The 18,761-nt window shown below is 43.3% G+C and overlaps 1 protein-coding gene across 41 annotated transcripts in view; it reads left to right on the top strand.

Annotated features, from left to right (window-relative positions):
* The first annotated feature begins 11,376 nt into the window (after window positions 1–11,376).
* Window positions 11,377–18,761, top strand: part of ZNF438 (zinc finger protein 438) — a 144,169-nt gene continuing 136,784 nt past the window's right edge. For 22 of the 41 annotated variants that reach the window (XM_032473791.1, XM_032473782.1, XM_032473770.1 and 19 more), the window contains exons 1-3: window positions 11,962–15,948; window positions 16,040–16,192; window positions 16,758–16,864. The gene's annotated coding sequence lies outside the window, so the exon portion shown is untranslated. Of the gene's footprint in view, window positions 11,511–11,793; window positions 15,949–16,039; window positions 16,193–16,757; window positions 16,865–18,761 lie in introns of those variants that run through there. The other 19 variants (XM_032473784.1, XM_032473780.1, XM_032473779.1 and 16 more) reach the window with 10 other exon arrangements.

Raw genomic sequence — 18,761 nt, 5'->3', positions numbered from 1 at the left:
ATGTTAAATTGTAATGTTCTATGATAACACAAATTTGTAAAAGATCATTGTTTAATTATTTAAAAGTTTCCATTCTCATGAATAGAATTTAAATGCTCAATAATCCTTAATTAATACATTTAGAATCCCTTCCTCAGTGGTTGAGAATTAACTTTGCCACTTTACAGCGTGAAAAAGAAAGATAAAAAATAAGCCTCTTGCGATTGGGAAGAAATTTTCCAGTCTCTCACCAGCCAATCCAATTTTTAATCAGCTCTCTCTCTGTCTCTCTCATTCTCTCTCTCTTTTCTGAAATCATTGGCATTTCCAGCCCCAGGACTCCTCAGTCCTTTTTAGAAAACATAACTAACTTTACAGATCTGAGTTTTGGATTTCATTTCACCTTGAGTTGTTTGCCTAGATTGCTTCCTGGTCAACATGATAGTCCAGAACTCAAAAAAGATTTTTAAAAAATTACAGGCTTTGCTAAAGAAGCTACATGATATTCTAAACAGAAGATACCAGGAACCAAATATAGCAAAAATTTCCAAAAGTTTAATACTTTTCCTACAGTGCCAGCTTGTCTTGGTATTTATTATTCATTCATTCACCAAACATTTATTGAAAATCTATAATCCACTGAAGACAACACAAGAGCCCAGAATTCGGTCTTTGCCTAGAGGAACTCACAATTTTGTAGGAGGATCAGATAGGTAAACAAATAAGTTTCAAGATTAGACAGTTAATTCTCATTTAAAGGGTTGTGGGGAAATACTGAGAAGACTTCCCGGAGGAGGTGGCATCCAGTCCAGGGCAGAACAGAAGGATAAAGCAGAAGGTGGGAAATTTATCCATGGTAGGGAGAAGACCATGCCCAAAGAAGTGGGTACGGGGAATTTGGGGATATGGACATAGGGAGTTGTCTGAGGGACAAAATCAGTGGTGACTGAGGATGGAGAGGCAGATTGAAGCCAGCCTATGAAAGCCTTTATATGCCAAATTAAGGAGTTAATACTTTAGTCTGCAGGCAAAGGAATTCTAAGCAGAGAAATGACATAATCAGCTTTAAGATTACCAGAGGTAGAATCCCCTAAGAGATAGGCACTGAAACCCTGAGATTTGCATGCAGCAATCACATGGGGAATAATTTTGGGAAGAGGACCTATAAGAGAGTGAATAGAAGGAGAGTTGTGGAGAGGGGATGTTGGGAAGCCATGCAGATGCATCAGAGCCTGCAGCTGATCCCACGGGGAGCTCTGGAGCTGAAGGGGCCACTCAGAGTTGTCCCATCTTCAGTTGTCCCACCAGTTGACAGGCCACATTTCCCATACTGAAAAGTCACTGGATATGAGCTGTCTGCAGGTGAGAGCAATTCCTGGAGAGAGACACAGCTGTGAGCCATCACCAACCCACACATCCAGCTGCTGGAATGAGTGTCTCCATCCAGAAGAGGCATCTGAGGGATGTGTCACAGAATCCACTACAGGGGATTTATGAGTTCTTAAAAAATCTTGTTAGTTTATTTTTTAAGCCTAAACCTGACTATAGTGGAAGGATGGTCTTGACTGAGGAAAGATTGGTTAGAAAGCGCTCAGATGGAACTTTGTGAATAAAGGATGATGTTGGAGATAATGTCAAAGTTGCCATGGTAACTCGGTGGGGGGGGGAGATTGTCTTCACAAATGATGCTGGAACAGTTGGCTACCTCTGTGGAAAAAAGGACCTCAGCTGTTGCCTCACACTATACAAACATTTAACTCAAAATGGATCAGAGTTCTAAATATAAAAGCTACAACTGTAAAACTTCCAGAAGAAGTCAAAAGAGAAAATCTTTGTGACCTTGGGTTGGTTCAAGCTTCCTTAGATCAAACACTAGATGGACAACATCAAATGTTGTTGAGAACGGGAAGGAACTGGAACTCTCGCACATTACTGATGAGAGTGTAGAATTGTGCAGCCACTTTGCACAGCAATTGGGCAATTTCTTAGAAAGTTTAGGATATACTAGTCATGAAATCCAGACCCCTTACAAGGTATTTATCCAAGGCAAATAAAAACATGAGTTATGCTCCAAAGTTTATAGCTGTTTAATCTGTAATGGACAGAAACTGGAAACAATTCAAAGGTCTATGGACATGTGAGTGGACAAGTAAATTGTGATATATCTGTAAAAATGTATACTGCTCAGGAATAAAAAAGGTTTGACCTACTGATAACAACAGTATGGATGAATCTCAAAGACATTGTGTTAAGTAAGAATGCCTGACACAGGGGACTATGCCGTTCTATCTGTATGAACCTAATTTCTCTAAAGGTGGAAGAATCACTGGTACCAGGGGCAGGTTGGGGAGAGGGTGGGGAGGGGGTGGGGAGACTGACCGCCACGTGGTACAGAGGGGCCTTCTGGGTGGTGGGTCTGTTCTATAATACATACCGTAACTGTGTGGTGGGCACATGGCTGTATATACTGGTTAAAACTCATTGAATTGTATATTTATTATTTATGAATTTTATTCTATGCATCTAACTTCTAAAAAAAGAAACAAAAATAAATGAGCAGCACCTAAATGGCCACTAGGCCTTATTTTCTTCAGTTTCTGTTCCTCAGAAAAAGTGACTTTGAATAACTGTCAGATCTCATTCATGGAATGAGGACCAATGGTGTACCAGGCTCTGCAGGTTTTTTTTTTTTTTTTTGGAAGTATAGCTGATTTACAAAGTTCTGTTAGTTTCAGTATATAGCAACGTGATTCAGACATACATATATATATTATTTTTTAAAATCTTTTCCATTATAGGTTGTGTGCTTTTTAAAATGGCCCAATTTTTTTTAAAGAGAAGGAAATCTAGGAATGAGATGACTGTAGTTTTAATGCTTTAGCTACTAGTGAATTGATCACCAAGCCCATATTAAGAAACTAGTCTATTTTACTTGACAAGGATAATATAATATTTTTAATCAAAAAAGAGGCTTTAAAAGTAATATATATAAAAAAAATTCAAAGCAACTTAGTATAAAATGGGCATCTCTTTTCCTGCGTGTGTGTGTGCGTGTGCGTGCGTGTGTGTGTGTGCGTGTGTATGTGCGTGTATGTCTGTGTGTGTATGAGTAAAAATGTAGTAGAGCTCGCTTAGTTGATGTGGCAGGAATGAACATTTTAAAGTGAAAAAAAAATATTTTTGCTTCTATAAATAAGAAGATGCTGGTAGCAAAGCAAATGTCTAGATAGGAAAATATTTGACATTTTTCTCAACTGTAAGAGTCAGAAAACATAACCCTCTCCCTGTGTGAGGGCAGCACCATTTCTGTCTGGGGCTCTTTACATAACACCCCAAATTTCTGCCGGCATTCCTCTGCCTCTCTGCTTTGTATTTCACTCGAAAGTGTAGCTTCGTAGTTACGATGGGATCATAAGTAGAGCATAAGAACCTGTATAGTAACAATAAAGCGTTATTCAAATATAAGGTATTTTTCTGCACATATATCACTTTTTTCATATCCGTAATTTAGCTCAATGATACGTAAGTTACAAGAACTATCAGATTTCTTTAATTTTTCTAAATTAAAACCAGTCTGACTTAGCTTCCAACCTAGACAGGCAGAAAATGCTATCTATGTATGTATGTATCTATCTATCTACATATCTATCTATCTATCTATCTATCTATCTATCTATCTATCTATCTATCTATCTATCTATCTATCTATCTATCTATCTATCTATTCTCTTTCCTGGTTCCTAGTCCCTGCCTCGGCTTGTACATAAACCACAAAACAATGGGGAGGAGCCTCTGGTCTTCAGGGCCCCATGGCTGCCGTTCCTGGTCATCCTTGCCCTGGGCCTCATCTACTCACAGATGCAAAGCCTCATGCCCCTGAATCAGGTTTGACCCCAGGACTCTGTAAGCTGTGCTTCCTAATGTCCGGCTTCCCCGGGCACACATCCTCTGTGGGGCCCTGCGCACAGGTGAGCCCCTGTGCACAGGTGAGCCCCTGACAGCACCTACCATTGGTGGGAATCCCCTCCTCCCCCACCCCTCCCCTCCTGCCACCCCCACCCCCAACTATCAGTCCCTCTTTTGCCTCTGCAGCTGTTCTCCAAGTACAGACCCTGGACCTGCGGTGTCACCTGAGAATGGCTTTACATTTGAATGTTTGTCAGGCAACTGTCATGTGTGGTCAGGGTTGAGGATCACTGTTCTGGATTTAGGAACCATGAGGATGACAGAGATGTGGAAGCTTTACATTCCATGAATACACTTTAAAGTATTTAAATGATTAAAGTAGATTTTAGGTGAATTGAGAAGTTACCAGTCCAGTCTCTTAAATTAGGTGAGAAAAGCTTCTTGGGGAAAGCGGGATTTGAGGAGGGTGAGCAGAGTACACTCAGGCCCTTCTCTTCCTGCCAGCTGCGGGGTTCCTGGAGCTGGGCTATCATCCTGGGTCTGAGGTGATGCTGGGGGTGTAGGTCTGAGCAACACCCGGGGCAGAGCCCGAATCCCTGCCAGCGCTGTAGGCGGACTGGCCCTGGACCACCTGTGTCCAGGCATTTTTATGCACTGAGAAATAAACTTCAAACTTGCTTAAGCCTGTTACCTCGGGGGTTTTTCCATCACTTACCACCAGACCTTACCTCGACTGATGTCAATAGCTGTACCGACCCCATATGACTAGAGAATCTGACCATAATAATAGACTAATTAAATACCCACATCGTATACAGCCTTGGAGCTGACTTTTGCGTATAATTCTAAGGTGACTGAGGCTACCATTTGTGGTATAGAACAAAAGATGAACGTGATAATTAACAAGATAATTAACTTTCCTTTTCCCAGTTGTTACAAGAGACCAGAGGCCAAGGGAAAGAAACTTCTCTGACTCTCCACTGGGACAGTGTGTCCTGTGAATGCAATTAGCACCACAGCCACGTGAGCCAGCCGTACTGTGCACCCATCTTCTATTTGGCACTTCAGTGTTTCTGAAGCATCTTTTTCTTTTGTTTAAAGACCAAAAAGCCATATCTTAGTGCTTGCTTCAGCAGCACATTTACAAAAAGCCGTATCTTAGTGGAAATCCTCTCATGCACAAAAAGTTTATTCTCTAGAAGACAGATATAAAAACTGTGAAAAATCTATCTTCTTGAAAGGCAAAATGTAGCTACTGAAAATCATTAATTCACTTAGAACAAATAACAGATTGCTGGGCAAAGCTGTTTATTTTGCAGGTTTTCTGATCTTAAGCTAGAGACTTATCAAGTCCTTCACTTTCAAGATTCATCACAAACTCAAGTGCCTTCAGGGGCCAAGTGGACAGGTTAAGTAGCCCCCACGTGGGGGTATGGGAAAATGGGGACCATCTGTGTTTCTGAACTGGGCAGCTTCAATCCAGCGATGAATGGGGTGACTGCGGGGGCAGGGACCAACATCATCAGAGCCTCTGATTTTTTTGGAAGAAGCCAAAATGCTTGCTTGTTAAATGCCATCTTCTGATATTCAACTCAAAAATTTAAAAACACAATGTGGACCAAATCAAACATCTCAGTGAAATGAGTACCACCTCTAGTTTAAAGTCTAGATACAACTGATCTTTTACAAAAGAGTTCATAAAATCAGATTTTAAAATGTACAAAAAATTTTACAAAATCAGATTTTAAAATTTAACTCTAATTTGGCCTTATTATATTGCTTTAATTGATTACACATTGCGTGTACCCAGCATAAAGGGTGAATAATAAATGATAATTTGTCAAGTAGAGAAGAGACACCCTGTATTAATTGCCAAGGGGAACCATCACATACCTTTAAAGCCAGATAGAACTTAACTGGGAGAAAACTCAGAGAAGTTGTAACTTTGTTTTCCCAGAATATCAGGGCCTTGGGGATAATCAAGAGTTTTGGTGACAACAGTGATGACCTGTCACCTGTCCAGGAGATGAAATTCCTTCTTCAGCTGAATTCAGGAAACTTGTCCAACATCTTTTATCTACCAGAAACAATGTTAGGTGCTAAGATCACAAAGGTGAGTGAATCAGTCTCTGTGTTCAAATAATTCACAGCTTAGCTGGGAGAAAAAAGCAAAGCAATGATAATACAATATCCTGTGTGTTGTTAAATCAAAATGCTATCAACTAGAAGATACACCATTATTTTTTTATAAAAAAATTTGTGTATTATTTTGGTAAATCTAAGAAAAAATTAATTAAACTGTGCTATCCTTCCAATTTTAAGAGGCATTCTGATTTCAGAGATACTTAAATATCATGGGCTACGGAAGTTTCGATCAAGGAGCAGAGGAAAGAGGTAATCTGACCACCTGAGCAAAGCAGGGCCCTCCAGCGACGTACTTAAGGCTGAAATTGGGAGTCAGACAACTTTAAGCTGTGTGACATAGGGCAGGTCACTCAGCCCAACCTCTTCTCCGACCCATAAAACACCGTAAAAACGGTAGCTACCCCACAGATCTGTTGTAAAGACTCAGTAAAAGTTTCACATAGAGTGTTCATCAGTGATTAGGGTGGAAGTGGTCAATAGAGGTTGGCTCTTATTAGCAGAGGTAATTAATGATAGGACTGGAGCTTGAAGAAAGAGTAGGGTTTTTCCAAGAGATAAGGGGGAAGACAAATCCCAGGGAGGAAGGAGAGAATACACAAAGCCCCTCGAGACCTGTTTCTGGAACATTCTGCCTGACCACTGTGCCATTCTAGGTGAGGTTTCTTACTTGGGGAATTCTAAATCTTTTTGACACCCTCTTCTTTCTCCTGCCCCCTCCTCCCCTGCCCTCCAGTCCCAGCACACCCACAAAGGCAGCTGGCTTCTCTCCGCTTTTTACTCAGAAGCTTGCCCCCTGGTCCTGTGCTCAGTCATCAAGTTGGTTCCTCGGAGCAACACCACGAGTTTACTCGCCTTCCCTTTCCCTCCTCACTCTCCCATCCCAGCCTCTTGCTGTCAGGAGAAGCCTTTGTCCCACATCCTTTGTCTAAGAGGATTAATTGCTGTTCCCTGGTGCCTGTCAGTTTCTTTTAGGGAACTACATGCAAATAAAGCTTCAGGTGGCCTTCCCTGATTTCCCAGAGTTCCCCAAGGGGGACACCCTGTTAGGACATTCACTCTGAATAACGTTTAGTAAGCCTAACGCCCTCTGAGGTTTAGAGAAGTCACCGGACTTCTCCAAATAACCGGGCACAGAAGTACCCAGTGAATAACAGAGCTGGCCCTGCTCAGGGTTTTGCTGAGTTACACTGCACCAGCAGTCACAGTGTTTGTTTTTCACCCTATAGGATTTCTATTCTCAGTATTATTTCTATTAACACAGTGCCTCTTTTTCAGAAAGCAACTAGTATCTTGAGAAAGAAACCCAGCCAGTCTTTGGATTTGAGTTCATGCATCCATTTATTCCAACACACATATTTAGTGAGTATCTGTTCAGGGTGGGGTACTCAATTACAAGTGAAGATCTGAGGTCAGACAAGATCAACATTGTCCTTATTCTCACAGAGCTTACAGTCCAGCAGGGGAGGAATTTTTTTTTAATTGAAATATAGTTGATTTACAATGTTGTGTTAGTTTCTGGTGTACAGCATAGACATTGAGTTATACATACATATGTGTGTATATATATACATATATATATGTTCTCTTCATTATTCTTTTGCATTATAGATTATTACAAGCTATTGAATATAGTTCCCTGTGCTCTACAGTAGGACCTTGTTGTTTATTCTGTATATAGTACTTTGTACCTGCTAATCCCAAACTCCTAATTTATCCCTCCCCATCTTTCTCCTTTGGTTTGTTTTCTATGTCTGTGAGTCTATTTCTATTTTGTAAATAAGTTCATTTGTGTCTTTTTTAAAGATTCTACATATAAGTGATATCATACGACATTTGGATTTCTTTTAATGGCTGCATAGTATTCCATCGTTTGTATGTGTGTGTGCGGCATGCACGCGCGCGTGTGTATGTGTATCTCACAATTTCTTTATCTAATCATCCAGCAGGGGAGGAAATTAAAATCATTTCCAAGGCCCAGAGCAAAGGCAGCTTAGGGAAGTCTTCTCAGAGGGGGTTTCTGCCAAGTAGAGAGCAGTGATGGAGAGACTGAGCTACGTACAGGGATGGAGAAAGAGATGTGATAAATGAAATATGAAATGGTACTTTGCAAATGGTGTGACAGCTGATGTGTTAGATCGTGGGGTTTTTAAACAGACATCACTTTGCAGCTCTCCAATCTCTGTCCTGGGTCTTCCTTCCACCAAATTCTCCATCTCTACTCCTTTCTCAGAACAACCTCTCTTTTGTTTAGTGTAACTCTTGTTTTATGGATGTTTATTCTTTTGCTAAATTATTATGACACTCTTGGGTTGTGCTGGAGACCAGAGTCCTTTCTGGATGTAGAAGTGGCCAGATTATTGTACTGATTACCTGGGAAGAGAGAGCTCAGACCAGATCCTGGAGCTGAGACGGATGCAAGGGGGCTGTAGGGGAATTTGGTTTCTCTTGATCTTGATTCTGAACAATGAAATCCACATAGAAGTCAGGCAAGGGGTGGTTATAATAGTGTTTCCCAAACTTTTTGGATTGCGGTCCCTAGTAAGAAATAGATTAACATAGCAACTCAGAATACGCACGAATTACAGAAACGGTAGGTTCTCAAAGTCTATGTTTTGGGAAAAATTACATGTGATACATTTTGATACTTTGGATTTTGGATTTTGGTTAGTGTTTCTCAGCGTGAGAATCCATCAGTGGGTCACAAAGTCAATTCAGTGGGTCGAGATGAGCAGCTTAAAATTGAAATACAAGTATCCGTGCAGAGACAGAAACAGTGAAGAAGGCACCCCTACATTGTTGTCAGTTTACAGGAGCCAGAGTTTGCAGAGCCAGCATTTCCCAAGTCCCTGGTTCTTGCACGGTTACATGAAACTCAATCCAGAGCAGTGGTTGTGGCTGCAGATTCTGGAATACTGGCGCAAATCTTGACTCTGCTGCTCAGAGGCTGTGAGACACAGGACACAGACTCCTGCACTCTGCCTGCCTCCTGTGCAAACGGGAGACAAGGATTAAATGAATTAATGCAGTGTCTGGTGCATATAAACACTCAACCAATATTAGCCCTTATATTTCAATCTCTTTTATTTTCTCCTATTTGCTAATAGGACAAAGGGAAGAGTTATGAGCTGAAGGACCCTGGAAGCCAGCTTGCTAGGGGCAGCAGGGACCAACGTGAAAGGGGAAACTGAAACCAAGAGGGACCAGACTGAAGGTCCTTAGTCCTTCCAGTGCTAACCCTTGAATGTCTGGGCATTTCTTGTGTCTTTTTGTTTTTTTGTTTGTTTTGGTTTTGGTTTCTTTAAAAAAGCAGTTTCCCTTACAGTTCCTTTCTCTAATATCAACACACGTTTGACCCTACCTTCTGGCTCCTTCTCTAGATCAGATTCCAGTCTGTTACAGAAACTTGACTGAATCTGATTATTTCCCACCAAATTCCTACTTGATATTCCCTGAGGTTCCTCTCCTGGTTTCGGGTACCCTTCCTGCTTGTCAGTCTTCTGTTGGCTGCATTACTTCTTTCCTGTATGTAGCAATACAGGAGGGTCTGGGTTTTGTTTTGTTTGAAAATCCTAGGGTGTCATGAGAAAAAAATACTAAATAACAATATGAGAAGAAAAGAATGTATCCTGTCACATACCACCTCACAGAGGCAAAAGTATTTGGTATTAAAAAACTTTTAATGCCTTTGGTGGTATCCTTCTTAACCATTTCCATTCCATAAAATAACAAAACATTCACACGTGGGACACTCCCATAGGTGTATCTAGAATCTCATTAAAAAGAATTCCAATTTTGGGGATGACATACATAAAATATTTTATCAGCATGTACATAAAGAAATAGCAATTTAAAGGTTTCTTAAAATTGTTGCTTTGCAAGGAAAAATATAAATAGTGCTCTTTTTCAATATGTAGATCTTTAAAAAAGCACTAATTTTCTATAACCCTGCTCCACAGAACACAAACATTATTTTTGTTAAAATTGTTACAGACTTTACAAATTTCTTACATTTGATAATGACCATTAAAACCTTGTATGATATATTAAGATAAAATGTACAAATGATATCCAAATCAGAAATGTTTTTCAACTTAAGATAATTTTTCCTGAATAATACACGTTTATTTTTAACCAGCCCAGATATCAAGAGTTAAAGGTTAACATTCGTCATCACTCTTTCCTATGAAAATACTACAGTATTTTCAAGAAGAGTGTAAACAAACCATTGTTTCATTGTTTTATTTACTCTGGAGCTGCCTGGCAAGATTTCATGCTTTATCTAACTATTTGTCTTAATTCCAAATAAGTTTTCAAAAGTGAGCCTTCCTCTCTTCAATACTTCCTCCTTAGGGTCTATTTCCAAGGCCTATTTTTCCCGTTCTTTCTTCTTCCCCAAGACATGTGTGTGAGCCACTTCTTACCGTAACGTTTGTTTTGTTTTCTGGCTGTAAGAGTGATTTAAGACTCCTACAAGCCAGAAAAAAACTGTGGGCTCTTCGAGCCTTCCTTCCCTTTTCCTTCTACTGAGCCATCTTTTAACCAGAACTGTCACTTGTGGGAACACATAACAAGCATGAAAAGGCGCAGATCCGTTGGGCACAGGAAGGTGTCGTCACGTGAGCGGGAGGTGGTGGAAAGTCTACACGAGTGAAGAAGCGTTTGTATCTGTTTTCACAGATCAGCGTTTGTTAAACTTCACAGAGTGGCCTTTAAGTAGCCTCACTGAGCCAAAGCGGAAAGTCCAGTAGGAGGGGGACAGGCGAAAACCTCCAGGAAAACGCCGGGTAGGCGCCGCAGCCGGGCGGGGTCGCCGGGTGCCCGCCCAGCACCGAGTGGGAGCCGGAAGGGCGGCCCCGAGGGGGGCGGGGCCACGTCGGGCGGGTCCGGGGGGCGGAGCCTGAGGTGGCATAATCGAGAACGGGCGGGGCCGGTCCCGTGAGGGCGGAGCTAGGGCGGAGCTAGGGCGGGGCGGGTTAGGAGCAAGGGCCGGTGGGAGAGCTAAGCCCTCCCGGCCGACCGGCCGCAGCACCTGATGGAGAGCGAGTGGTTATTTCCGCACGTGGAGAACTTTTAACGGACACGTGAGAGAAGGAAGGCAATGTGTGTGGAAAATCTCTCTCACGACCCTGGCGTCCCGCTCCAATCCCCTGGGCGACAGCTGGTTTGCTGTGTTCCCGGGGGTCTCTGCCAGCTCCTGCGGACCCCCCGCCCCAGCCACACGCCTAGAGCGCCGCTCTCTCAAGCAGCCCCGCCCCCGGCGTCCGGCCTGTGGCGCCCGCCCGGCGGCGTCCACGTAGGCCGTGTGCGCCTGCGCCCGGGCCCCGCGGCGAGGGGGCGGGGTCCTGAGGAAAGAGGAGTCCCTCCCGCCGGCGCTCTGGGGGCGGAGCCGTGGGGCGCGCGGCCGTCGCCCCGCGGCCTGACCTCCCCGCGTGGGGCCCCGTGACGTCACCTCGCTGTGACGCGCTCGCTGTAGGAAAACTGTAAGTGTCCGAGGACTCCTGCAGCTCCCCGGGCCCGCGAGCTCGCCGGCGCTTGCACTCCTGGAGCTGGTGGTGGCTGTCGGTTCGGATCCCGGGGCGACCCGGGAGGCCGCCTAACGCGGGGACGGGACAGGTGCCCGCCCAGGGCGGGAGCGCGCCCTCCGCGGCGAGGGGACGGGAGCGCAAGCGCGAGGCCGCGCCCGCGGGCAGGGCCCGCAGCTCGTCCCCCGGGCCGGCGAGGAGGCCGGGAAGGGGCGGTACGGTTGGGAGAGCCCCTTTTCCGTCTTCCCTAATGCGGGGACTGGATGGAATTTGACAGGCTGGGTCAGGGTTGTTGGCTTCCTTCAGAAGCTCCACATGCGGGCTTCCTCTGGAATCCCGAGAGTGACCAGGTCGCTGAGGACACGTTGAATAGATAGCGGCTTGCCGCCTCAGTTTCCTTGTTGTGTAAAATGGAGGATATACAGCCTCTGGGCTCCCTACTGGTCATCCCACGGGGCCGAGGGCGTTGCGGGACAACGTGAGGTAACACAAGCATGTGACCCTGTGGAGACAGGCGGTTATGCTGAGAACGCGGTGGCCCGCGGCCGGCAGACGAAGGTCTTGTAGGTAGGGGTCTTTTCCCCAGTTTTGCCTTCTCACCTCCCTCCCCTCATCTGATCATGGACCATGCTTTGAACCCGATGGCCGATCTGAACTGTTGTCACTGAACTTGGTGGAACAAGGATCAAGAAATCACTGGTACCATTATCACAATGTTCTTGTCAGTTACGAGGTCCCCTTGTCTGGTTTCCGCAGAGAAAATTTGAGCGTCCTGGAACGAGGACGTACTCAACACCGACACTGAATTTTAGGGGTTGTTGCTGTGTCGGTTGTAATATCGCGTCATCATAGCTGGCTGACTGACTTTCTTGGCTTGCCAGGGGCTGGTACATTATTGATGAGTTAGTGCTATGCTTGAATACTTCTCAAATTCCGGGACAAGGATTTGTGGGGAACTCTGAAGGGAAGACTATTGGGCACGCCCCAGGGTGTATTTATTCAGGAGATTGAGAGATCACATTTCTGTAAATTCGGCTCAAGGGCGTAACAACCTTCCATCTTAGTCTAAGGATCCGTAGAATCGGAAAGCAGGGGTTCGCATTTTTGCGCTGGCAGTGACTATCTTTGTGTCCAAAGATAAGTCACCCAGACTTGGAACTTTCTTTTTCCTCTCTAAAACGGGAGACGATGGTATGTCAGCTGTTGGCTTTTCAAGGATCAAATGAGATCATGAATGTGAAAATGAAAGGGTGGCTAAGTATGGTATTGTTACTAAGAAATTTACACTGGTCCCCTAGCCTGGATAAGAGATGTGTGCTTTCAGAGTCAGGTTCTGAGTCAGAACTAGAAATAGAGCAGCAGATAAGATGCAGTCTCCACCCTAGTGGAGCTTATGTTCCAGAGGGGAATCAGGCAACAGAGAATGGGGACATGATACTGTTTCAGAGTGATGTGTACAGTGAAGCAAAGGAAGGCAAGAACAACAGTGGGAGAGCAGGGCAGGTGGTTTCCGATGCGGTCAGGGGGTACTTTTCAAAGGAGGTGACAGTAATTGACTGAAGGGAGAGGAAGAGCCTGATGGAAGAACATTTCAGGCAGGAATGATCATCTCAGTAAACACTTACATAGAGCTTACTAAAAGAGGCAGCCTTCTAAACACTAAATGAATTTTTTACAACCTTCTGGGATATGTACTGATATCTCTATTTTTATAGATGAGGAAATGGACACACAGATAGGTTAAGAATTTGCTCAAGATTGCACAGCTAAAACATAAAAGGGACAGTATTTGAATTTGGGCAACCCGACAGTTGTACAGTCCTGCCTCACAGCTGGGGCACCAACAGAACAGTGCTCTGAGGTGGGAGCAAGCCTGAGGGGGCCAAGGCACAGCCAGGTGAGAGTGTTTAGGACACGGCAGGAAGGGGGAAGGTGGTGGTGGATGATGTGACAGGGCCAGACAGACTCTGGGAGCCCTTGTAGGCCATGGTGGCTTGAAGATGCTGCTCTAAGTGTGGTAGGAAAAACCTCTGGAAGGTTGGCATCCAGGGAGTAGCATGTGCTTTCAGTTTTGTTGGATGGAGAGTTAGCTGGAGGGCCGTGGAGGGGAAGTAGTGAGTGGGGAGATGGGAGGCTGTCCCCTGGGGGAGAGGTGCTGGGGTCTTGGGTGGGGGAGGTAGTTGGAGAGAAGATGGTAACTTTTGAAGCCAGAACTGCTGATGTGGGCTTACTAGTTGGCGTGTGAGGAAAAGGAAGGAGCAGTGACTTCTTCGGTTTTACGCTGAAACAACTGGATGAATAGTGGTGCTGTTTATGGAAAAGGGAGAAAGGGGTTTGGGAAGAAAACCGTGACTTCTGTTTTGGACAAGTTTTCTATGCTGCATGGGCACAGCAGCAGCAGCACTGGTGCCGGTAAAGACAGTGAGTGAGCCGTGGCCGCGTGAGCTGTGCACTCTGTGGGGTTTTAAGCATTTTTACATATATGAATTCATTTAACCCTTAAAACAGTTCTCTGTGCTAGGAACCGTTGGGATCCCCATTTTACATGCGAAAGGAGAGGCATAGAGAGGTTAAAAGTCACCTGCCTAGTGGGGAGGGGATGGCTCAGTGGTAGAGTGCCTGCTTAGGATGCACAAGGGCCTGGGTTCAATCTCCAGTACCTCCATTAAAATAAATAAATAAATAAACCTAATTACCTCCCTCCCAAAAAAAGGGAAAAAAAAAGTGACGTGCCTACGGTCATCCAGCTTGAGAGCGATGGAGTGAGCTGGGATTCAAACCCAAGCAGTCTGGCTTCGGAGTCTGGGCGGTTGGTCCCAGTAGCTACCCCTAAGTCGACACATTGAGTAGGCAGTTGGATGAATGAATATGAAACTTGGGAATGGTCAGGGCTGAAGACATGAAGACACACATTTCTGCTTCTGAAGAGAAAGCCTGCTTTTGGTCCTCATCTAAGCCTCGACTGGCAAGCCCGGGGCTCTGCTACCTGGCCTTTCAGTACTTGACTCTGTTCATGTAGCCAAGAGTCAGTACCCCACTTCCGGGAGTCTCCAGAGGGTGAGGTCTGCGGCCCTGGCCCTTCTTTGTCTCTAGTCCCTAATCCAGAGCCTGCCATGGAGGGGAGGCGAGGGATGACTTTGCAGGACACTGGGTTAGGTTTGGGGCCTTCAGAGATGAATAAAACATAGCTGCCTTTCTGGAGGAGCAGAATACAGGGAAGGACCTGCAGGAATAAAACTAGAGCAGCCTAAAGGCATCACTGCAGGCTGATGACTTCAGTCTGGCCTTCTGGCCACCCCCTTGTCCCAGACGCTCAAGGAGTAGGGCAAGAATGGGTCAAAGGAGACAGAGAATGAACAATCCTAGGGTGGATTTGAGGCTCCTGAAGTGTCCTTTTCAACAAAAGAATTACTCAGAGTGCGTCGGTTACTATATTTGCATTCGTTTTGTTTGGCAACTGTATAATTCTTACCAAATGAAATAAAATTCGATATTTGAATATCACGGGGGAGTGATGAGTTTTCCCAGTTCTGTTACCTCAGTGTTGACAAGGCGCGCTAGTGAAATAAGGGAGTTGGCTTGAAATGTTGCAGCTTGCGTACTAGAGGGTGACGGAGGGGTTGTGTGAAGCATTTAGGCAGGTTTCCACCGGTTTAAGTGTGTCCTGCCAAAGTTCCACACATTGGAGTAAGTTTGAGTTTCTCTGCTGATCGTCCCTTTAACATTGAGCAATCTGGTGCTATTTGCCATAGGTGGAATTGTAGATCGCATCTCTTATATGTGGAATGAGGTGGAAATGAGAAACTTGAACAATACAGACAAAAATAAGGATTTTTATTTCTGTCGATCTCTTTTAGGGCATACAGTAACCTCCACACATTTCTCATGAGTTTGTTTCTTCTTAATAGAACTATTTCAGATTCGAGCCATTAAAAGATTGTATACATTTACACCAGTGTAGATTTTATGATTGATTTCAGTTTTTTTCTTACAATATATAAAATTATCTTTTGTTTAGCTTTTTGAGCTTTCAGTGGGAGAGTTGACCTGAATAACCAGAACTCTATATAAACAGGAACCCTCCACAAGTACAGATGTGGAGATGTGCTGTCTCATTTTGCAGGTCACAAAATTTTAGATCTGCTGTTGTGACATCCCTAAATTTAATGCAATAGAAGTGATTAGTTTTTTTTTTTTAAATCACAATGGCGGTTAGCTTAATGAACATTACATGTGGTAGGAAGTAGAACTTTGTCTTAAATGGCCTGTTGATGTCTTAGGCTTTGTCATTGCCTTTTTAAATTCAAATATTATTTTATCACTTTCAAAGTTCAGGCTCTGGGAGAGCAGGTTGATGGTTATTTAATTGTATCAGGTAGCACCCAGCAGAGAGAAGGTAAGCCCTTCTACTTTTTTTTTTCTTTTTTTTTAAGCCTTTTTCTTTTAAAGGAGCTACTTTATAAAATTTTATTTATTTATTTATTTAGATATTATTTAGTGGCAGTACTGGGGATTGAACCCAGGACCTCGTGCATGCTGAGCTTGAGCTCCCACTGAGCTATACCCACCCCCTCAAGCCCTTCTATTTGAAGGCAGCAGAAACCACTCAAACACTGATCAGATGAAATATAGCATCCTAGGTAACTTATCCAAATTTCTTTTACATTTACATAAGCAGATTTAAATACTACTATGTTATGTTAAGAGTACTGATGTAAATATATGGAAATTGCAGAAAACAATGTGTCTAGCCCACTGATGGTGTGTAGTGGGCATTATATATTCTTAAAATCCCACTTGTGTTTTTTTTTTATTTTTGCATATTTCTTTCAGCATATTAATATGATATATTTGCAGTAATAGCTGAATACTAGTTTGTGTACTTTTACTTAATATTATAAATGTTTGAATATATTTAATTTTAATAATTTAAATAGATAAATAGCATTTAATTTTGATTCATTTCATATTTGATTACTTAGAAATTAAAGTTTTGAGGCTTGATTTTTTTTTTTCAGTTAAACACCAATTAATAATAATTAGGAAGTCTGGGTAGAGACTAGCTTTAGTGAGAGATTAACCAAGTTGTCATCTTAGAGGAATTCCCAAGAAGGGAATTCTTAGAGAAGGGTAAGCAAACACAGCGTGTTGATGGAAGAGATCATTTAACCATAACTCCCTGCCATACCTATAACTCTTCTTAAGATGTTCCTGCCCTACAGACAGCGTTCTTAAAGCCAGTTCTCCTACTGCAAAACTGCTAGTTTCAAGCTGCACTCTAAGCCGTCAATCTACAGAGAGAGAAACATGAGGTAAGTACTGGAACTCAGTACTGTGACTGTAGCTTAGTGGACCTCAACTGGGGATGACTTTGTCCCTTCCTCCAACTCACCCTGGGGACATTTTTGGTTGTCACAACTGTGTGTGGGAGACATTGTTCCTGTCATCTAGTTGGTGGAGGTCAGGGATGCTCCTGAATATCCCGCAGTGCACGGAGCAGCCCAACATCAAGGAGCTTATCTAGTTCAAAATGTCAGCCCTGCTGATGCTGAGAAAGCCTGCAGGCTGTAACTTTCCTCTTCTACCTCTCCCTGTGCTTTAGAAATGGAAGTGGTAGTTGTAAATGGCAAACACCTGACCTGAACAAAAGACTGTGTTGAACTGTGGAGAGCTGCGTTCATTTGGTTCATTTATTGTATGGAAAAAAGTTCTTGTAGCTGATAGCCTGGAATTTCTGTGTGGTTGCCAGTCTGTCTAGTGTTTTGAGTATGTTTTTAGTTTTCAGATTTTTTTAGTAAAATTAGTTTATTGTAGCATTAATATTATTTTTATAATAGATATTTATAATATAATAATCAATAATTGGGCATCCTGGCTTGTAACAGGTTTGCTAGTATGAATCTTCTTCATTTTTGTGCATATGGAATGAACTGTCTCACAGTTATATGGTTTTGGTACATTTAAAAAAAATCCTTTTCACATTAGTTTTCATATGTGATTGTCATAAACACCCCATGAAATATGTCGAGCAGGCATCACGCTCCCTATTTGACAGATACAGAAACAGAGATCAAATGACTTGCCATATGTATTATAGCAAGTTAGTGGCAAGAGTGAATCTAGGACTCAGAGGTTTTGATGTTTAGGATATTTTTTAAAGCTGCTAGTTATTGTTATCTCATTTAATCTTTGTGACAGTCCTTTGCAATAGGGTTATTATTCCTATTTTGTAGATGTGGAAACTAGTTCAAAGATACTGGATTGGTCACACAGTTTATAATGTAGTTTTGACTGTAGTTTCAGCTGCCTTTCCACATACTCTAAGAAATAAATTTGGTACTTTCTGGATACATTTGCCAAATCTATGCCTAAGCTAAGTCGGTCAATCTCCTGACACTGTAGGTGAGGGGGATCCTCCTCTGCCCTCTTTGAGTCTCTGGCTGGGCCTAAGAGTGAAACTGACATAAGACAGACTAACAGGAGAAAAACATGCAGATTTTATTAAACTTTTACATACACCTGGGAGCCTTCACGGGAGAATCCAGGCCTGAAGAAGTGACCAGAGCAGGAAGCTGTTGTACATTTTAGACAAAGAAACAATACATTTGTGAAGAATTGACAAGACAGAGGGGTAGTAAGCGGGGAAGAAGGAAGAGGAAGGGAAAGGGTAGTGTAATAAGATTTGTTTGTGCAGATTTCTCAGCCCCCAGTTCCCGTCTCTGCTGATAAGAATGTCTTCCTTCCTCCTGGTCCAGGGAAAGCACCTTTCATGTGGGAGTTTTATCTCTTGCTTTCAGGAAGGACAGAGGAGACTCACCGTGTCCTTCGTGCACCTGATATTTCTTAAATGCCTTTAATTCAAAATAATCAGTATGTCAGAATGGCGTATTTTGGGGTGACTTTCTGGCTTCCTTCAGCACGTAGGCAAATGTTTGTGTGGTCAGTTGAATCCACGGGTAATTCATGTTTGTACTCCTTCTCTGATTGGACTTGAGTGGAGACTTCACTGAGTTGACAGACCATAAGGTAGCACCCCTTGCTATTTAGAATTTATTTTTTGAAAACACGAAGCCCAAAAGCAGGCCAAGGACGTGGCTCTCAGTATTAGAGTATACTTGGGGAAGGCAACCCTCTTGCACGGTTCACTTTGCCAGTCTGATGGAGGGATTTGTATTTGGGGTAGGACTCCCATTCACTCTAATTTTCTTT

The sequence above is a fragment of the Camelus ferus genome, chromosome 35 (assembly GCF_009834535.1).
Source record: "Camelus ferus isolate YT-003-E chromosome 35, BCGSAC_Cfer_1.0, whole genome shotgun sequence".
In the NCBI taxonomy this organism is placed as follows: domain Eukaryota; kingdom Metazoa; phylum Chordata; class Mammalia; order Artiodactyla; family Camelidae; genus Camelus; species Camelus ferus.
Note: the sequence above shows the minus strand (reverse complement) of the source record. Positions and strands in the feature narration are given on the sequence as shown.